General features: G+C 33.9%; 1 long non-coding RNA gene across 1 annotated transcript; it reads right to left on the minus strand.

The window, feature by feature from the left end:
• Nucleotides 1-4,186: 4,186 nt before the first annotated feature.
• Nucleotides 4,187-13,963, minus strand: LOC132521732 (uncharacterized). The gene is made up of 3 exons (XR_009540948.1): nucleotides 13,924-13,963; nucleotides 12,672-12,784; nucleotides 4,187-4,427 (listed from the first exon to the last, which is right to left on the minus strand). It is a non-coding gene; the product is annotated as an uncharacterized LOC132521732 (long non-coding RNA).
• Between the last annotated feature and the right edge of the window lie 3,783 nt (nucleotides 13,964-17,746).

Raw genomic sequence — 17,746 nt, forward strand, 5'->3', positions numbered from 1 at the left:
TGCTGAAAAGATCTTTTAGGGTCTGTTATGATCTATCATCCAGCCTCCTTCACCTTGCTGCCCTTAGCCCTTTTACTCCCGTCTCACCAGTTATATTGTTTCTCCCTCTCTCCACAGGGTTTGTGCCCACTGTGTTCTATCTAGAAACATTCCCAACACTTAACATCTAGCGTCTTTCAGATCTCAGCTCAAGAGTCAATTTCACAGTGAATATTCAGATGATTCTCTCCCCATTTTAAGTCAGATTTCTTACTTAATTATTCATCAGTTTATACTTGAATACTTATTCGTAAGTTTATTGGATTAAAGAATGTTTCCCTCACTTGACTGTTCCCTAAGAATAGGAACTGAGTCTGATTTTTGCTTTTCAGTGCTTAGTCTAGGGCCAAAACTCAGTAGGTAGCCAACAAATACTTGTTTAATGAATAAAATTATAATTTGTGATATAGTATTAATACCTGGTATAGTTCACATGGACACATAAAGCATAATATATAACATAAAATACATAAACTAATATACTTAATATGTATATACCATTTAATATGCAAAAGGAAGAGATTGCTGACTATCTGCCTGATAGACATTTGTCTTTCAATTTAATGACAAAAACTCCAATTTTATTCAGGGCAGTGATTGTTTGATTAAAAGATTTTCTTCCCTTGAATCTCTCACAGTTAGTTGTGACCAATGAGATAGAAGTAGATGTAATTCTCTGAGATTTTGTGGAAAATTTCCTAAAGAGAGCTGACTCACTGAGATAAGCTGGACTGTGAAGTGACTTTAAGGATGGAAGCCATGGGTTACAATTAGGTATCAGAAAGATACAAGGAAGTTGGGTCCACTAATCAGTCTACTTTGTAATTTTTTTTTACCTGAGAAAATTATACTATATATGATAATAAATATATTACTTGGTAAACTTATTGTAGTTGCAATGAATAGATATTCTGTAACAGGGGAAAAGTGGAGGAGTAACTAGTCAGGGATTATTTGAATTGTCAACTAGTAAAATAATGATGCGCTAACTGCAAAAGCTATTGTGAAGAAATGATAAATAATACGGGAATGTAAATTGGTGCAGTCACCATGGAAAACAGTATGGAGTTTCCTCAAAACAAAAATAGAACTATCATATGATCCAACAATTTCACTCCTGGGTATATATCTGAAGAAAATAAAAAACACTAATTTGAAAAGATACATGTACGCCAGTGTTCATAGCAGCATTATTTACAAAAGTCAAGATATGGAAGCAAACTAAGTGTCCATCAACAGATGAATGGATAAAGAAGATGTAATATTTACATCTAACTATATACAACGGAATATTATGCAGCCATAAAAAATGAAATTCTGCCATTTGCAACAACATGAATGGACCTAGAGAGTATTATGCTAAGTGAAATAAGTCAGATAAAGACAAATGCTGTATGTTATCACTTCTATGTAGAATCTGAAAAAATAAGACGAATATATATACAAAACAGAAACAGACTCGCAGATATAGAGAGCAAACTAGTTGTTACCAGAGGGGAGAGCAATGGGGGAAGGGGCAAGGCAGGGGTAGGGGATTAAGAGATACAAACTACTATGTATGAAACAGATAAGCTACAAGGATATATTGTACAGCACAGGGAAATACAGTCATTGTTTTATAATAACTGTAAATGGATTATAATCTCTAAAATTATTGAGTCACTATGTTGTACACCTGAAACTAGTATAATACTGTAAATCAACTATACTTCAATAAAAAGAGAAGTGATCAGTAATAAACTGTGATTGAATTTGGCAAAAGGGAAATATTACATTGCTTTCTAGGAGAATGATTGCAACAATAGAAACTTCTGAGGATGTGTACTTTTAGGTAAATATGAGACTTTTTAAAGATATGTTGAAATTAAGCTAATGGGATGACAGGTTAATGTATTTAATGTGTACAACTGGAATACTAGAACTCACTGAATATGACACATCAGTTTATGAAAATATTTCCCAAATATTTTTGGCAGGGTACTTGGAGGGAATTTACTTCCTGTAAATACTCTGCTCACCAGGGTATTTATATAAACAGGTATTATATAAATGGGTATTTATATAAACAGGGTATTTATATATTCCTATAAACAGTGCTCACCAGCCCACTCTGGAAATTGTTCCTTCATTTTTTTCTTTTTCTTTTCCTTTAGGGGAAATTCATATAACATAAAATTAACCATTCAACATGAACAATTCAGTGGTGTTTAGTACATTCACAGTGTTATGTAACCACCACTTCTATCTAGTTCCAAAATGTTTTCATCACCCCCAAATAAAACCCCATACTCATTGAGCAGTTGCTCCCCATTTTCCCCTTCTCCTGACCACAAGTCTGCTTCTGTCTCTATGGACTTATCTGTTCTAGATATTTCATAGAATGGAATAATACAATATGTGACTTTTTGTGTCTTCTTTCACTTAGCATATTTTTTTTTTTTTGAGGTACGCGGGCCTCTCACTGTCGCGGCCTCTCCCGCTGTGGAGCACAGGCTCCGGACACGCAGGCCCAGCGGCCATGGCTCACGGGCCCAGCCACTCCGCGGCACGTGGGATCTTCCTGGACCGGGGCACGAACCCGTGTCCCCTGCATTGGCAGGCGGACACTCAACCACTGCACCACCAGGGAAGCCCTCACTTAGCATATATTTGAGGTTCATCCTCATTGTAGCATATATTAGTACTCCATTCCTTTTTATGGCTGCCTGTTTCATATTCTTTAAACTCTCTTTTTTACATGTGGGATAATGTAGTAGTTTTTCTTAAAGTGATTTTATGTTCCCTATTTCACCTAGATCCACCAGGTTCCCTGCTGCCCTAGAAATAAACCATGCTTGTCTCCAACTTTGATGTCTTTGCTAGTGCAGTTCCAATTACTAAAACTCTTTTCCTCCCCAATCCCATATATTCAAATTCTTATGTCGCCTAGCCAACTCCTATCCTACTTTATCCGTTAAATTCACTTACTATCCCTCAGAAGAAAAGCTCCTTGGAAATTAGTCTTATAATAACTTGTTTTGTCAATTAAATGTTATTGAGAATATGTTAATAGCCATGTAGATTGAAAGCTTAAGGGCAGAAATCATATAATTTATTTCTACATCATACTATACAGAGTCTCCAATACATTGCAAATGATTGAAAGAAAAGGTACAATTTATAGACTATAATAAAAAATATTAAAGTTGCATTGTCATTGTACTTTCCTATTTACAAGGTGGTTGCTTATACATTACCTCAGTTTACTTGTAGAGGACCCAGCTTCCGGGATATCAGAGTAGAGGTTACTAATCCTGATTTTTGGACTAAAAATTTTCTCCCAAAGACTCATTTACTATAATTAATTGGCAGGGCAGAGCCTGAAAAATAAACTTTTAACTGTGGAGGGGGCATGTATCTCAGTCTAAAAAGTTAGGGTAGAAGATACATAATTTTCTTTATTTTTTTATAACTGAATTTACTTTGAAGCCTATTTGGCCTGAATGCTATAAACTTAATTAAGTTGAGATCAGTGGGGTTTGTCTAGTGACAAGATGTATACGGTGGTAGTGGTGAATTGCTACTTGTCCTCAATTTCACGACCATGATTACAGCTGCAGTGACTTCCATCATTTTATTGATGGGCTCCAAAAACTGTTGCTTAGTTATTCTCATTCCTATTGACAAAGTTTCTTTCAATTCCTATGGTTCTGTCTGTGATAAGTGATTTTTTCATTCTTGGAAAACTGTGACCTTTTTGGTGCCCACAGCATGCGGCAGCACAGAGAAGATTTTGCAAGCACCTCAGTTGCCTGTATATGTGATGTGGCCAATTTTCATTCAGTGTCTTACAGCCTTGATTGAATTTGCCTAGTAAAGTGGGGAAAGGATTTCTCCTCTGAGAGTTCATAAACCTAAAAAAAAAAAAAAAAAACAGCTTTTATTGAGGTATAATTGACATATAAAATTAGATATTTAAAGTATACATTGTGGTGAGTTAACACACATATATTTTGTGAAAGGATTCACACTCGCATGACTGACCTTCCTACATATTGTGCCCCAGCCCCAGCTAATGATTGTTCTGACCTTTAGATCAGAACATCTTCACCTGGATAGCATATCAAAGGGGCAGTGAGAGGCCTTCGCCTCTGCCAGTTTCCCTGGTAACTGATGAGCCAACCTGACTCCAATTAATTCTCCCTATAACTGCTAACCTCCCGCGCCTCCCGGGATGTGAAGCGTCCCGCCATGTCTTGCTCACCGTCTGCTGCACAGAGGAGGGTGTTGCTCCAGAACCTCACTTCAGACAGGTAAGCGCCCCCGTCCATGAAACCATTGATGTCTCTGTTGCTGACTCAGGGCTCTTTCTTCAGTCTTGAAGCTGGGCACGTACGGGGCTTGCAGGCCTGCGGGGTGCAGCCAAACAACTGTCAGAACAGCCAGGAGACGGAGGAAACTCCCGTGAGCTCCAAGATGTCGGGAAATAAGGATGGGAATGGAAAGTTGTGGGAGCCGTCCACTAACATGTGAAAGTTATGGGTGTAATCCTGGGGTGTCGGTCCACTAAAGTGGGGCCCAAAAGTTGTGGGAGTAATCCTGAAAGCTGTGGGAGAAATCCTCGGGTGGCCGTCCGCTCATATCTGGGGCCCTGTGGTGGCTGTTCTTGATGAATGGGGGCCTCCAAGAGAGTACGGGGAACTCATAGACACCCCTAAGGCTGTTGCCAAAATATTGGCCACTGTTACAATGGGGGAAAAGAAGCTACACGATAAGGCAGTAGCCGCAGCTGCGGACTGGTTGTTGCTTTTTGTATTAAGAAAGGCCACAGAGGCTGAGCTAACAGCTGAGGCGAGGTTAACTTGAATGCTGATTCCTGTTCCTCTGAAAGTGAGGCATGTGACTGTGAGTGGATGATATGTGTTATTGTCTATTACTGTTATTTGTTTAAACTGAATTTGCTATTTAGAAACTGAGAAAAATATTTCCTGAAAATGGCCAAAATTGGTATCTTTTGACATTATAAAACTGTTTTTGCATATGCCCTTAGAGGAAGTTAGCTTTCTAAAAGGAATTGTTCTCTCTCTTCTTGTGCCTTTAAGATGTAAATGATCGATCTGGGCTCTCAGGAACTTTAATCCCTAAGAGTGAAGAGGAAAAAAAGGCCTTAAACTTTAGGAGGAAAAGTGTGTCTATATAGACATATGCATGTCTATGTGTAATTTATAAATATGAGGTGTGTCTATATAGACATATGCATGTCTATGTGTAATTTATAAATATGAGGTGTCTCTACCTCCAAATGGCATTGTCAAGATTGGTTTGTGGATGAGCTCTGTTTAACTTGGCTTAAAAGAAATTATGTGCTTATATGAATTCTCAGAAATATAAAAGAATGAATTTCAGGTTAATGTGATTTGGGAAATATTTAGTACTGAATCAATATCTGGTATTGTAGCTACTTAAGCTCCTTGGTTTGATTAATATAGACATGTGTTTAGAGTCATCAATATTAAGTATAATACTTTTGTTGTACCTATGTTTACTAGAAATCAAATTAGACATTATTATATCTGTTGCAAATTTGTCGCAGGGAAAATAACTTGACATGATGAAACTAAGTAAATGTAAATGAGATAAGACCTTTTAGGTAAACTCTATAGGAATAATTATGTTTTGGGAATGTCTGTCTAAAATAGTCTCTCCAGATTTTGGTAACTTGAAACTAAACTAAGTTAAATGAAGAGAATTCATTGACTATCTGGGTCATTTCAAATAGGATAAAATATTGGAACATTAATTGCTGGGCAGGTCTAAGTTTACCCACCTTTGTCTTCTTAGGAGAGGAAGACTAAAGCATAAATTCCAATCAAGAAATGCTGATATGACAAACAGTTCACAATAATTTGCTTCTTGGTTTTTGCCAGAGATTAAGGTTTTTAAGCCTTAAGATTATAATCGGTCATAATTCTGGTTATTGTAACCAAGTTTCTTTATCAATTACATTGTGATCAGGTGTCTAACCATGACTGTTTAAGTTATTGTTGTGCTCTGATGCTTTTGCAAAAGTGCTTCACCTTCAAGAAGATTCATAGGAAGGACCTTTAGACAAATACAGGTGTCTGATAAATTTCAGATCATACACTAGCCATTCAGTATGAAGATAGTTGTACGATTTTGTAAATGTCCTTTATAAAGTTGAAGAAATTTCCCTGTATTCCTAGTTTGAGAGTTTTTACCATGAATAGATGTTGGATATTTTTCAAATGATTTTCTGCATCATTTGAGATGATATATTTTTATTTACCCTGTCGATGTGGCATACATTGATATTTCAAATGTTAAACCAACCTGAGGATCTGATATTAATTGTCCTTGGTTGTGATGTATAACTCTTTTATACATTGTTGGATTCAATTTGCTATTATTTTGGGGGGATATTTCATTGATGGTAATAAGATATATTAGGTCTGCAGCTTTCCTGTAATGTTGGATTCAATTTGCTATTATTTTAGGGAATATTTCATTGATGGTAATAAGATATATAAGTCTGTAGCTTTCCTCTCTTGTATTTTTTTCTGTTTTAGTATTAAGATAATTCTGGTGTTATTGAATTATTTAGGAAATATTCTCTCTGCTTCTATTTTCTGGAAGAGATTGTAGATAATTAGCATCATTTCTTAAATATTTGGGGAAATGACCAGTAAAACCATTAGACTGCATTATGTTTTTAGAATTTTGTTAATTATTAATACAGTGTTCCAGTAGATAGAGCCATTCAGATTATCTACTACTCCTGTGTGAGTCTTCGTAGTTTGTGTCTTTCAAGTTACTGGTTTATTTCATCAAAGTGCTCAAATTTGTGGGCATATAGTTTTCATAGCATTTCTTTATTATCCTTCCCTTCGAATATTCATGGGATCAGTAGTGATGTCCCTCTTTCATTTCAGAAAGAGGAAATATTGGTAATATGTGTCTTTTCTCCATTTCTTGGTTAGCCTTGGTTATTTAGTTTTAATAATATTTTTGAAAGACCAGTTTTTGGTTTCATTAATATTCAACATTGTTTTCTCAATCTTTATTGATTTCTGCTGAAATTGCTTCTTTTCTTCAGCTTTCTTTTTGCTTAAATTTTCTTTCTCTAGTTTCTTAAGATGGAAGCTTAGGACACTTAGTTAATATTTCCCTTCTATTCTAATGTATGCTTTATAAACTTCCCTCTAAACATTGCTTTCACTGCATCTAATTTTGATAGACTATATTTCTAAATTTGTTTACCTCAAAGTATTTGTAAATTTCTCTTGAGACTTTTTCTTTGGTTCATATGCTATTTAGAAGTGTTCTTTCTGCAAATATTTAGAAATTTTCTATCTTTCTTCCTGGTTTTGATTTCAGTTTAATTACCTTATAGTCTGAGAACATATATAGTATTTCTATTATTTTAAATTTATTAAAGTGTGTTTTGACCTAAAAATGTGATATCTTTTGCTAACTATTCTATATAAGCTTGAGAAGAATGTGCATTCTCTTGTGGGGTGAAGTATTCCACAAATGTCAATTAGATCAAGTTGAATGCTATTCATGTCAAATATATCCTTACTAATTTTCTGCTTTCTAGATAATTACTGACAGACGGGTGTTGAGGTCTCCACTTATAATAGTGGATTTGTTTATTTCTCCATTAAGTTTTATTAGTTTTGCCTCATGTATTTTGACTCTCTGTTGTTAGCTGCATATATATATATATATAATATTTTCTTAGATAATTGATCCCTTTGTCATTATGTAATGCTCCTTTTTATTTAATTTTAACAATAAAGTCTGTGTTAGCTACATTGACTATTTTTAGAATAAAGACTGATATTTTCTTTCAGTATTATTAGCATTTTAAATACATTAAATTAATGTAAGCAAGCTAGGCTAATTATATTATTCATTATTTCAACATCATTTTTTTCTCCAAAGAATTTTATGACTCAATATCATAGTTATTTCACTCCCATCTTTACTTAAATTCCAGTTGTAGGCATCCTCAAAAAAAAAAATACTGGATGTTTCTCATTTTCCATGCCTTTCTAAAATAAGTTTTTATAGAAATAAAACCTCTAAATACGCAGCTTTCTAACAATGCATATTCTAACAGTTAGAACATAGCCTTAGAAGTGGGCTAATATTCCAATTTACATTAATTTCCCTAATTAGGGAGTCCAGAGACCCCTAATATCTCAACAGTTAGTATGAAAAAGGCTGACAATGGATAGATAACAAGACACACTGATTATTTGTGAGTACTGATGTGTGATGCCTCCAGCTATCTTATTCTTGCACAAGATTACTTTGACAACTCGGGGTGTTTTTTAATTCCATATGAATTTTAGGATTTTTTACTATTTCTGTGAAATATGACATTGGAATTTTGATAGACGACTTTGGGTAGTATGAACATTTTAATAGTATTCCATTCTATGAACACAGAATATACTTCCATTAATTTACATCTTCAATTTTTTCATCAGTGTTGTATAGTTTTCAGTGTATAGATTTTTCACCTCCTTGGTTAAATTTATTCCTAAGTATTTTATTCTTTTTAATGTTATTGCAAGTGAGATTGTTCTCTTAAATTTTGGGGGGGATCATCCATCGGTAGTATATAAAAATGCAACTGATTTTTCTATGTTGATTTTGATCCTACAACTTTAATACATTTATTTTAAGTTTTCTAGTGGAGTCTTTAGTATTTTCTATGTATAAGATATTGTCATCTGCAAACAGACAATTTTATTTCTTCTTTATTTGGATGTCTTTTATTTTTCTTGCATAATTGCTCTGGCTAGAGCTTCCAGTGCTATATTGGATTTTATTTCAAATCATAGTTATTCATACAGTTTAATTATATGCCCTGTCCACCCTTTCATATCCACTCCGCACTAAGCTCAACCCTGCTTTGACTGATGAGCAAACTCCATGGTCTGAATTATCCAGATTTCTGTTTCTCTCCGCTTTCAATTCTGTTGGCCTTCTCAGAAAAATTTTAAAAGTACTTAGTTTTTTAAAAACATTCTATATATATTTCAACTTGAAGAAGTTAGTTAAATATGTTTGAGCATTTAACGTGTTCCTGAAATATGCTTTAAATAAATTTAAGTTATGCAGTTGGCAATTTGGGGGATTAACTTGTATCCTATTGCAGATGTGAGTTGACTTCTCATTATTTATTCATTCAAAATATTATTGACCATGTACTGTGTGCCAGGTGAGGTTCTAGTCAAGAGTATAAAAGTATCCCTCAATAATATAAAATATAATTGTATGAGGTTCTCTTTTTATGAAACACCAAAAAACATTAATATTTCAGAAGTGAAGCCTCAAGTCAATGGCTATAAGATAGCTGGCATCACAGAACTAGTTAAACAATAAACAGTAGTGGGAAACTTTCCCAAAGACAAGCTAAATATCTATTCTACTAGTGATATCTGAATTTCTCTGAAGAATAAATTTATGTCAGTTTATAATTCTGTACTTCCAGTTCCCTGAAGAAATGACTTTTTTGAATTTTAACAGTATTATTACCTCTGCTTTATTTTTGGAGTGGAGAAACTTTAAATATATTGTCTTAGAGGACATTAGTATCTTCTGTAAGACATAAATTGAAGGCTTCTTTTTCCTTTTCTGACATGTCTCATATATTGGCCAAGTAATTATTTGTATAGTTTAGTTTCAAAGATTTGTTTTCTTTATCTGTGAATTTTACCCTTTCTTTTAAATTAAACTATAAATTGCATCACTTCTCCCACACCCAGGGCATATCAAGAGCTTAGAGATGAATTTAAAGTTAAATATAATAGGATTCATTAGCTACTCTTGTTTACTTATGTTTTTAATCTTTTAAATAAAATTTGTTTTATTGCTTATGATTATTTGCAAGTGTTAAGGAACACTTGACAGCTTTTCTTGTGTAAATATATTTATTGTCACGTATCAAGTTTGAAAAAAAACATGGATTGGTATTAGAATAAATGATATTTATAAAATTATTAATTCTGTGCATCTAGGATACCAGTTCTAGTATTTGAAAAATTGGGACAAAATCAACATAAACAAGAAAAATATAGTTGAGGCTTAGGGACCTGCTAATAGTTAAAAATAAGATGCTGAAATCTCTGTTCACTTTTTACTCCTAATAGTGGTATCTTCTGCTATATTCACTTACTCTACATTAGGGTATAGAGTAAGCTTTTAATACCTTTCCTAGAAATACCACATACAAAAAAAAAAAACGGTGAACAGAGTTTAACCATTCTAGCTTAAGAATAAAAGTGAAAGTTAACTACAAGTTGTTACATGTTTAAATAAAGTTTCCAATTTTTCCTCCAAAGAGGCAAAAGTCTGAGACATTTATTAGACTTCTTCATATTAAACTAACAACATAAATAGGAATGATTGATATCTGCTTTTCCTACCAAAGAGCTGTGGACCTAAATTATGACATTGCATCTGTTATAAGGAAATTTCCAAGGGATTTTGAGATTCAAGACAGTCTAAAGAGCAGTAAAATATTTCATAAATGTACTGAAGTAGGTTCCATACTGCCACTAAACCGATGAAAACATTCAAGAACACAAGACTTTATGCTCACATAATTTTAAAGTTGAAATAGATCTTATAAATCACAGTCGAGTTGTAATGTACATGTCATTTTGGTCCCTTCTTCCCTCTACAAAGAACAGTCTAATCTTGCACAATCCTTTTATGAAACTATTCTTATATTTTCTGGATGCTAACTGAAGCATATGGCCACCACTTCTTTCCCTTCTTCAGGGGAAGACATATGAATCAGATCTGATTAACCAATACTGTGCCTATCCCTTGGCTAATTGGAATATATATATATTCTAAGATATTATAGATCATTATAAAATATATACATTCCAATATATTTTATAAATATATATACACATATACAAACATTCCAATATATTATATGTTTATAAAACATTGGAATGTGTTTATATATGTATGTGTATATATGTGTGTATATATATATATATGTGTGTGTGTGTATATATATATATATATGAAATCAGTGGTAGAGAAGTCCTTTGGTATACATAGGTTAATGATAACTTCCTGGTATTGTAAAATTTTGGAAATGTTTGTAGTTTATCTGCAGTATGAGATAATAAGGTGGACACCAAATGAATCAAGTGATTAGGTAGACCAACCTGATGATAATACCTAAGTCTTTGGATCAGTTTGTTTCACATTGGGTCGTCTTAGTTATACAAACAATACATTTGTTTTGCCCAAGCCAATTGGACTTCAAGTTCACTAACTTTTGGTTAAATAAACAAATTTTTCTTCTGATTATTTTAAGCAGTAGAGTCCCTACACTTTGTCTGTTCTAAAAATATGTTACCCAGGACTCGTTCACCATTCATTTATTTCATTCTTACAGGACAGGAGTCTTTCAGGTAACTTGGCAAAGTCCCATCTAAGTTTGGATATTGGGTGCTTAAACATTATTTGTTCATTTTAAAATAAAGTGACATCTAAGTCAACTTTTATTTCTGCCTAGGACCTGGGAAGAATTTTCTGGTTAGAGGGAATAATGAGGGTAATTGTTCTGAAACAGGATGTTTGACTAAGAGCTAGGTGGCCCATGACGCTTTTGTGGAGGAAGGAAGGAGAGGGTGGTAAAAGTTGAGGCAAGTTTTGAGGGCCCTGAATTTGGTTCTTACTCTATGTGAGCTGGGACTCCAATCCAGGTTTTTGATCAGAGTCCTAACATATTCTGACTTATATTTTGAAAGGACCACCCTGATAGTTTCAGCAAATATGAAGTGTGGAAAATAATACCATTAATAACTAAAACATGTGCTTACTATGTGCCAGGTACTATCTAAGTGGTTCTATTTGTTAGTTCACATAATCCTCACAATATAACTATCAAGTAGATGGCTTGCCATTATCTCATTTTACAGATGAGGAAACTAAGGCATAGAGAGGTTAAATAACTTCCCTAGAGTTGCACAGCTAATAGCTGGTAGGCAATATAGCTGCCAAGCCATGTCTTACCAACTATAATATGTTGTTGAGCATATAATATTTATTGAACAGTCTGTAGGGTTGTTCGGGGGAATGCCTGAGATAACCCACATACAAGACTGGAAGAAAGTTTTGGCACATAGAACTCAAGAAATGTTAGCTATTATCTCCTTTGTTCCATCTGGTCATTCTCACTTTATCTTCTGTATGTAAGCCATATAGCACTTACTGCAGTTGCTTTAGTATTTATGCTTTCCCTCATTCTTAGGTCTTTGCAAACAATATTCCATCTTTAACTTCCTTTTTACCTAGGTAAATTTTAGTATTCCTTGGTAAATGTTCTAAGATATGAAACTCCCAAACCTAATCAAAGAACATATAATTCTGTACATGTCAACTTAGGTCCATATACTTGGTTTATCATAATATTTATCACAGTTTATTTAAATATCTTTTAAAATTGTATGAATTCTGCACTAGTGGTAAGTTACCCTCTGAAACAAAAGCAGTGCCTGTAAGTCATTTTGAATATTTTAGACATCTAATGAGAATGGAATTTGATCAGTTCTTCTTGAAATAACAAATGAGTTTGTGATAAAATTACTTACCTATTAAGAAGTTAGTATTAGGAACTTCCCTAGCAGTCAGTGGTTAGGACTCCATGCTTCCATTGCAGAGGACCTGGGTTCAAGCCCTGGTCGGGGAACTAAGATCCCACAAGCTGCACGGTGTGGCCAAAAAAAAAAAAAGTATTAAGTTCAGATTTACTTGTCTATACATTTATTTATTTACATATGTGGTTTCCCTAAAAATTAAAATGAGAAATTGTGCAAAAATATTACAGAAAGTATGAGACAATATATTTTTAAAACATCAAAATTAACAATTTTTCTTCAGTTTCCCATAAACTAAATTAGACTAAGAAAATCAGCATGATGCAACAAATATATAACTAAATTTTAAGTCAATCATTTGAGATTTACATTATCACACTACCACCTATCTTCAGAAGTCACTTAATTATCCTATGCTGAGGTTTTATTCAAGTGAACTATCTCTTTTGAACATGACCTATATCAGCTACTTCATAATATTTGTAAAAATCAAATAGTGTAATGTGATTTAAAGTGCCTTGAGCATTTAGGCAAATGTAAATTCTCATTTAGACTAAAGAGCTGATGCATATTTGCATGTCTCACCATTCAATTATTGTTGTCATTATAACCAAAGAGACAAACATATATACATACAATATGCAAATTGAAAAAATATGAAATACATCACATTTATGTACAAGAAACATTTTTATTTCCTCTAGAGGGTTAATTTATGAAAGCAGGGATTATCACTAGCATTAACTTACTTTAAGTTAGACCTCCTTATTTACATTTTCATTTTATACTATTTGCCCCAGTTTAACACTCATCAATTTAATATGTGTCTTCCTGGCTGTACTGTAAGGTCTATTTGGGAGGTCAGTGCTATTTAACATAGTATCCTAGCACTAAACAGAGGGCCTGGCTCATAGCAGATCCTTCATAAATGCATTGAGTAAGTGTACAAATGAAAATATATACCATTGTTACAACATGAACTGTGTGCCCCCTCAAATTCATATTTTGCAGTCCTAACCCTTAATGTGACTGTATTTGGCGATAGGACCTTTATGTAGGTGATTAAGATTAAAACAGGTCATAAGGGTGGGGCATAATCCAATAGGGCATGTATCCTTATAGGAAGAGAAAGAGATACCAGGTCTCTCTCCCTCTGCCTCTCTTTCCTCTCTGTGAATGCACAGAGAAAAAATCATGTGACAACACAGTGAGGTGGCAATATACAAACCAGGAAGAGAGGGCTCACCAGAAGACAACTCTGATCTTGATCTTGGACTTCTAGCCTCCAGAACAGTGAGAAAATAGATAAATAAATATCTGTTGTTCAAGCCACGCAGTCTGTGGTATTTTTTATGAAGAATAATACAGCCATCATCAACATATAATACATATCTTTTTTAACCCTTAGGAATCATATTATTCTTAGTGTATAAGGTTAAGGACATCATAATTTTTTAAATTAAAAAATATATACATATATATAGATATGTATGAGGTATGTTCACATTTGCCTAGAATGCATAAACAAAATTGCTATAAAAACAATATGAATGACAATAACACTTCTCCAAATACTTTGAATACTCATTAAACCGTTCTCAAAAAAGTCCTAAAAATTCCTAAGCAGTACTATTTAATAAGAACTTTGGTTACTTGAATCTGGTGTAATAGACAATGACCCAGGCTATAAAGAAAAACAAAAACAATAGTTAATCTTTTTATTTTGTGTTGCTTGTAACTTCTAGTTTTATTTTCTTTCTGAACTGCAATGGACCATAAACTAAAAGGGAGTAATATTTTCTAAAAATGGACTGCAATATGATATAGCAAGTTTATGCTAAAATCCCAAGAGACCTACAGATAAAGGTAATGATTTTCATATAATAAAATGGAATTTATATGAAACAATCACCAAACCTATTGTATTTTTTTAAAAATGTATTTCACATTTGAATAACAAAATCCTCAGTAACCATGACAGTTAAAAAGCAAAATGTTGCTCTCGAACAATGAAGTAATTCTCAGAATGAGTTCAGGCCCAGAGCATGTGAGTAAAGTTTATTGCTCTAGGGATACAAAAAGAATATTATTTTATTCCACTTCTATAGAAAGGCCATTTTCTCTTGAAATATTTGCCATGGCTGTTAGAGCTAGAAAATCTTAGTTATTTGTACTTTTTCCCTAAAAGAAAAAAAAAAATCGACAGCCCTTTTTTTTTTTTTTTTTTTTGCGTTACGCGGGCATCTCACTGCTGTGGCCCCTCCCGCTGCGGAGCACAGGCTCTGGACGTGCAGGTTCAGCGGCCATGGCTCATGGGCCCAGCCTCTCCGCGGCACGCGCTATCCTCCCGGACCAGGGCACGAACCCGTGTCCCCTGCATCGGCAGGCGGACCCCCAGCCACTGCGCCACCAGGGAAGCCCTCAATGGCCCATTTAATGTTTACTAAGTAGATCACCAAAAATCGACTTTAAACTTTTATGGCCATTGGATGTAAGGGTATATATTTCACCTGGATGATTTTCACTCTAGTGCTGCTAAGCCTGGTGCCCCTTGAAATGAAACCAAGTTTAGAATGTGTGTGTGCCTGTATGTGGGTGTTTAAGATCCTTTCTATTCAATAAAGAAATCTCTTCATTATGTAACCATAAAATCCTTATTGGTTATAGAAATGATATTCTTCAATTTTGAGTGAGTCACGTTTAACCAATAAAGTGTCTTTCTATTTTACGTACGTTATGATTCTGCTACCTACCATATACCATCTGAACCAGTTTACACATGTCTCAAATCTCTACCAAAAATGCACAGGGTAGGAGTTATCCTCATTGCACATATAAGGCCACTGGGGTAATATACTCAGGCTGGAAACCTGTTTAGCTGTTGAACTGAGATTAGACCTATGTGTATACCATATCATAGTAATTATCACAAGATGGTAAACATTAATATGTTACCTCACATTTCAAGTTGAAGATTTATCATCATGATCAGTAGGTAAACCTACGATTTCAGGCTTCCCTGGTGGCGCAGTGGTTGAGAGTCCGCTTGCCAATGCAGGGCACACGGTTCTGTGCCCCGGTCTGGGAAGATCCCACATGCCGCGGAGCGGCTGGGCCCGTGAGCCATGGCTGATGAGCCTGCGCATGCGGAGCCTGTGCTCCGCGACGGGAGAGGCCACAACAGTGAGAGGCCCGCATGCCGCAAAAAAAAAAAAAACAAAACCCTACAATTTTTTCAAAATTAAATAAATTATTTTATATATTTTAAAAATAAGCACAAACGTCTCAAACTACTCCTATTCTACATGCACATTTTGATTTTTTTTTTCCTGTCTTGAATTTCCTTCTTATGGCAAATACAAGGGTAAGTGCTCTACCTCCTTTTAATTTTCATATGTATTCTTTGTTATTTTACTACATATACTCATGCATGTTTGTGTGCATTTATCATTTGTAATTGAGTATAAATTCAGTAAAAAAATTTCACATTTATAGGACATTAGTCAAAAAAAATGAGTTGTGTAAAATATAATAAGCTGGTTGTATTGCTAAGCAGAACTAAGATTTTTCTTTCACTTGAACTATTCCCCCAGGCTGCTTTGACATTATTAAACACTACTTAGATCCTGGAAAGATGTGAGGTATTTAAATATTGTAACAGATGAGAACATATTTTGGGAACTTAGTTTGTATTAATAATTTCTTCCATTTAAAAATCTATGTTATTTTGCTCCTCTGGTTTCTTAATAGATTGCCTGGAATTTAGAAAAGGCTTTGCTTTTGTAATGATGCTTCAAAATGAAAAACTTCCTTGTTAACAGTGCAATCACACCATGTGGGCATGCCTTTTTGCCATTTTCATTTCCTGTCTATAGGGTAACCACATTTGAATATAGGCATTTTGAAGGATTTATTTAATGTCTCTATGGTTTTAAAAAAAACATACTTTAAAAGTCCAGTTGGAAATATAATTGCATTGATCCATAACTTTCTATGTCTGACTTATAAATTATAGCATCCTTGAAAATACATTAAAAACCTAACATCCCCAAATATTTTTATCAATTTAAAATATTTTAGTCTAGAGGTATTATAGCAGTGCAAATCATAGTTATCTAAAATAGCTGTTTCCACCAGAAGCTGAACTTGTTCCTAATGCCATAAGAGTATTAGGCGTCTTAGATATCTGTTCCCTAGATGACAACCTGTGACATCAGTGAATCATTTTGATGTCTTTAATTTCGAATTTAAATTTGGATTTTTTTTTTCCTCCTGATGATGGCTATGTATTTCCTGGACATCATCCAGGAGAGGCTGCAGAATATTAGTCTCTAGCTTCTTTGTCATTTGGTGCAGAACCAACTTAGCCCAGTGGTTTTTTTGTTTGTTTTTTGTTTTTTTTATAAGATAGAAGTTTTACTATCTAAGAACATTCAGAAAATGAAAGACTTCAATAATACTGAAACCTCATTCTACAACAAAAGCCTTTCATTAAGCAAATATTCATTGATGCCTACTCTACCAAAAAGCCTGGGCTCTAGAGAGAAAATAATGAAAATAAACATTTACAAACCCTGCTTCCATTGAGTTTATGATATACTGAGAAAAATAGACATTAATCAATTAACAAAAATGCATCAAAACTTAAGTGCTTTGAAATGATTTACTAACTTCTAAACTTTAGTATAATTGGAGAGATTAAGAGCATATAATAAATAGCAAACTACAGATTGACTAAATAATGAAGATATTTCTTCTACAAATATGTATTTTCTTCTTTTAAAGAAAGCTGATCTGATTTTACTAAGTTCACACACCATGAAATTCTGTATCTATGTAATATATAGCCAAATTATTTTTTTCATGAAACCACCTTATTTTTGACATGGACATGTGCTTTTGTGTGTGTGTGCACACATGTGCATTCTTAGATCCACATAATTTTGAAGACAATATTTTGTGTTGGTTACTTTAATTTTATGATTTTATCCAACTTGTTTTAAAAGTGCCTAATTTTATGATTTTATCCCAACTTGTTTAAAAGTCCCCTTTAAAAGTCCCTAGTTTGT

This window comes from Lagenorhynchus albirostris, chromosome 6, assembly GCF_949774975.1.
Source record: "Lagenorhynchus albirostris chromosome 6, mLagAlb1.1, whole genome shotgun sequence".
NCBI classification, from domain to species: domain Eukaryota; kingdom Metazoa; phylum Chordata; class Mammalia; order Artiodactyla; family Delphinidae; genus Lagenorhynchus; species Lagenorhynchus albirostris.